The sequence below is a fragment of the Montipora capricornis genome, chromosome 2, assembly GCF_036669925.1.
Source record: "Montipora capricornis isolate CH-2021 chromosome 2, ASM3666992v2, whole genome shotgun sequence".
Lineage (NCBI taxonomy): Eukaryota > Metazoa > Cnidaria > Anthozoa > Scleractinia > Acroporidae > Montipora > Montipora capricornis.
In genome coordinates, this window is record NC_090884.1 from 38,851,782 (window position 1) to 38,856,781 (window position 5,000).

The 5,000-nt window shown below is 39.3% G+C and overlaps 1 protein-coding gene and 1 pseudogene across 1 annotated transcript in view; one reads left to right on the plus strand and one right to left on the minus strand.

Moving 5' to 3' along the window:
• Positions 1–5,000, plus strand: part of LOC138020831 (E3 ubiquitin-protein ligase rnf213-alpha-like) — a 500,094-nt gene that overhangs the window by 296,126 nt on the left and 198,968 nt on the right.
• LOC138018206 (ryncolin-1-like) lies at positions 1,200–2,716 on the minus strand (annotated as a pseudogene).

Sequence of the window (5,000 nt, forward strand, 5' to 3'; positions counted from 1 at the left end):
CCTGGCGAATGGTAGCCATCTTTGATTGATATAACTGAGAACACTTTGAAAAAAATTTCGCAATCTTTTCTTCGGGAAGAGATCTACTCATAGTCGAAGAATCAAGGATGAATCCTAAGTACGTCAATCGTGTCACAGGATCAACCTGAGACTTTTTGCAATTCGTTTTGAAACCAAGGTCGCCAAGAAGTCTTATTACCTTATGTACATTGGCCAAACATTCTGCCTTAGACGCAGCAATAATTAAGGTATCGTCTATGTAATAGCAAACCTTCATGCCGTTAGACCTTAACAAAGAATATAGAGGTTTCAGGACTTTGGTAAACGTGCGTGGCGCTAAACTATACCCAAATGGAAGACAAACAAACTCGAAGAGTTGTTCTTTCCAGATAAACCGTAGAAATTTTCGATACGATTCATGAATTGGGATACTGAAATAAGCATCTGATAAATCTACAGAGGTTAAATAATCGTTGCTGTTGATTAAGTCACGAGCAACATTGATAGTTTCCATTTTAAAGTGTCTTTTAACGACAAACTAGTTCAATGGCTTGAGATTGATAACTGATCCAATTGGGATTAATTTAGAGATATTAGGGAAGTGAAGTGGGGCAATTGCAAACTTAAGCCGCAAGTGTTGTAGTCAACCAGTTACCAATGGCGAGCAAATATCAGGAGTATAAGTTCCTTTCAACAAGACATTTGCAAATTTTAGTGTCATCTAAAGTAAATGGGTAGCTTAATATCTTGCAATATTCTCTTTTTTGAAATTGTTGCTGCTTTGGGTTTTTCTGTGAAAAGGTCTTTGTGAGAGCAAAAAGGCAATGAATTGTTGAGAGAAGGCAATTTACTTTTCTTTCTTGAAAAATAAAAGGGTAAAAACTACCATGCAGACAAGGAAAGAAGAAGAACATTTATCATTGGTCATCATTAGCGAACCTTATTGAAGCATTCCCAGCTTACTGGTTCTGTGAAACTAAGCAAGTATTGATATATCTAAATCTACCGGATGATAACATGCGCGGTATGCTACTAATATGTAATCGCGAGAATTTTTTTGTTGTGAAACCTATCGAGTGTTTTACACGGTTGTGCGAGTTAAGCAGTTCGATTCATTGATGACCAATAAGATCCATCCCCTGTTTAGCAATTGATATATATAGTAACGGGCATGTCACGGATACAAATGACACAGAGGCTTAAAAGTTCTGTGGTCGTATTTTCATCTCAGACCGCTTGACAGAGTAGTTACTATTTTTCCAATGATACCAGGTCATTCCACTTGCAATCGGTCTTGCCATTAAGATACAGACCATTCAGGTTGGCGTAGTGACATTTCTCGAACCACCAGCCACTTTTGTAGCCTGACGCACAGTTGCCAGCTAAATAGTCATCATTATCGCGATCCTTGGTGCTAAACGCATGGCCGCGGTGAACGCCAAGGGAATCACCTGCAGTGCCTGAATGAAAAGAAAAAAAAAAAAAGAAAAAACAATTAAGCAATCAAAATAAGAAGCAGTTTTAAAAACTTGTTTAAAAATGCTAAAAATTCTTAAGACGCACTTGAGATTGTTTGTTGTCTCTACTTGCCACCGACATGAAATCGATGTAACGTGTTTATCACCACGTGAGTGAAATGATTACCAGGTTTTTTCAGTTTCTTGCTCTGTTCTTTTTTTTTTAGCTAACTCACTGGCTTACATATACAACTTATTCTGTCAGTCAAAGCGAGATAAAATTCTTTGACATCACAGTAGAACTGAGTTCTATCAGTTAGAGACAGACTGCACACCTAGTTGAAATGAGAAAGTGTGTCTATCTTAATTAACAAAGGGTTGTTTATTAAATCACCAGAGTTTGCAAACCTGAATATTTCCCCCCCAACTCAGCTGGTATTTTGCTCGCTCACTTGCCACTGTAACTGAACTGTACTCGGCAAATGCTGTATTTCCATGAATGTCTTCCAAGTCCACGCGAAGCTTGTTGCTGCTGCTTACAGTCAGGCGGTGAATCTTGTCCAGTCCAAGCCAAAACTCTCCGTTTAGATTACCAAAGCCTCGTTTGTAGGGCGTCCCACGCGCGGAAGAAATCTACGGAGCCGTCTTGTCTTTTTTGAAAGACCGTCCATCCTCCGCCGGCAGTTTTGTGATCACAGTACACTTCAAATTCTCCCAGACCATCGGGATCGATTTTTGTACACACCACTTATCTTTTCGCCAGAATTGTAAACATCGGCGCAGTTCTTGTTGACTAAAAATTACATAAGCGGGATGAATTCCTGTTAGATATGTTTTGGTTTCATCGTTATCTCTATCCTCTAAAAAGTTGAATAGACATCACACAGGGAAATACTATACGGAGCTAGCGAATATTTCAAAAGCAATTGATCGTAATTTGATTGATTTTTGCGACGGAACAGATGTGAAAATTCTAACCCGACTGGTGTCTTCGAAGTAAATGTATCTAAAATGTATAACTGCAGACCTTTGTCTTGAGAGCCGCCAGATTCGTTTGCTTTCAGCGCAGTTATTGCTTCTTTGATCTCAGTGTGAGTTGCTGCTCGATCTTCTTACAGCAGTGTGGTCCGGCGTAAAAGTTGTTATTCACGTTGCACTGGGGTTTACTAATACCAGGGCTTTTTGTTGTTTGCACAGAAGTTTTGGCAAATGTCCCAACGAAAATCCCCAGTAAAAAGCAGAGCTAGCTGGAATGCCATTGTGCACTGGTTCTTTCAGGAAAACTCTTCTGTGAAGTGGAAGCAAAAACTGCGGGTATAAAATGATTTCTAAGACTTGAGGTTCAGTTCATTTAGTCTTTCCAAACCAGATTTTTCTTGTCTCCTGCGCTCTATTTTGGGAATGCTGAATTCATCGATTCCTACCAATCAAATAACAACACATTGTAGTGACTCACAGACGAGGCAGTTGACAACTTTCTGCTGACAATAGGAGAGTTCATCAAAATTTTATGAGATTTTTCTAGCAAAAGAACATGGGCACCCAACGAGTAATTATTATTTCGGTAATTGTCTGTTCGGAAGGATGGTGGGTTAACATTTTCAAATATTCGAACTTAAACTTTCGAGGTGTAGTAAGATTTTTTCGACATTTCTTCTGAACAGAGATTTAGCTATTTCAGAAAAGTAATGAAGTGTGAAGAGTGCGAAGAGATGCGTAGAAATTTCGAAACCACATTGAAGAACGTTTAAATTTTGCTAAGCTGAGTAAGAGTGAACTGTGACGCTGGAAGAAAATTTGAAGATTTATAACTTCTATCATTTTGGCCGTAGTTTTTTTGAGAATCATATTAAGGGCAAACGTTCCCTAAAATTTGCGGGAAAAAACGACGACTACTTAATGTAAAGTTTTTTTTTATCAGACCCGTCACGATTTCTTTAACTTCAGGACAAGGCAAAAAAGCCATGAAGGACGTTCTACAGCAACCTGAAATTCCCGTAGAACATCCGAACAGATATATATTTTGAAGGGCTGCTACAAACTCACTAAACGAGCTTTTAAAGCATTGTGGAAACCATTTTAGGTGATTCTGACAACTTTTAAGACAACCGGCCGTTGGTGCCACGAAGAGAAACCCTCGTACGGGATGATGAAATAGTCAATTTGACTTTGCGTTATTCTCATCTTTGATTGATGGTTTTGTGCTTCGGAATAAATTTGTTTATCAGAGATTATTAGAAAAAGTCTCTCGCTCATGGAAAACCTCGAGCTCAGATTTGCTGTTAAGCAAAATCAAAAAAACATATTGATATCTGTCTATTTTATACAGCCATAGTTAGAGCTATAGATCAATTTATAAAACAAGGAAACGAGGCCGCGGGCGCAATTAAATGATTTTTCGTTGGCAAGGAGGAGCCTTACAAGTTTGCCATTGAAGCTTGCCTTCATTGGCCGTTTTTATACTAGAGACGCATAATCCGTCCAGACGAATTATGTGTCTCTCATGTTATCCGTCTAGTGTAAAGACGGGACGAAACTATATGAGACGCATAATTCGTCTTGGACGAACTTGGGCAAACATTTTTCTGCGTCTGTTAAATTCGTCTAGTATAAAGACGGGCACTAGACGCATAATGCGTCTGGAAGAACTTTCCAGTTTAGTGCGTCTTCGAAGACACGATAAAATAGATTCTTCGTCCAGACGCATAATGCGTCTTGTGCCCGTCTTTATACTAGACGAATTTAACGGACGTAGAAAAAATGTTTGCCCAAGTTCGTCCGCGACGAATTATGCGTCTCAAGTATAAAAAAACGGCCATTGGCCGTTTTTATACTAGAGACGCATAATCCGTCCAGACGAATTGTTCGTCTCTCATGTTATCCGTCTAGTGTAAAGACGGGACGAACTATAGGAGACGCATAATTCGTCTTGGACGAACTTGGGCAAACATTTTTTCTGCGTCTGTTAAATTCGTCTAGTATAAAGACGGGCACTAGACGCATAATGCGTCTGGACGAACTTTCCAGTTTTAGCAGCAAAAAACGCCAAGTGGTATGAATTAGTTTTATCAGCCACCAAACCTGGAATTAAGGAAAAAAAGAAATATTAGAATTGAAGCGCGTAGCTATTTGAGACTGATCACTATTACCATACCAACCTCCTCCTTAAAACACTATATAATAAGCTCAATAAACTAATGCACGCATTTTGATTCGTTCTCACCTACGATCTATAGAGGACGGACGCATAGCTGACGTCATCATCAAAAACTTCTAATTAACAAATATTCGCCGAAGGCGAAGTAAATATTATACACTTAAAGTATGGTCCCGAGGGAAACAGTTAGTTTTGTTTTCCCGAGAGTCCTCACAACATCGGGACTCGAGGGAAAAACAAAACTAACTAGTTTCCCGAGGGACCAGACATTAAGTGCTTTGTTATATATTTAGACTTTTCCTGCAACAATCGCAGCAAAACATCCGGTGCGGGCAACAACTGTGGAATTGTATCCTGGCCGGGATACATTGAATTTGATCAGGGCC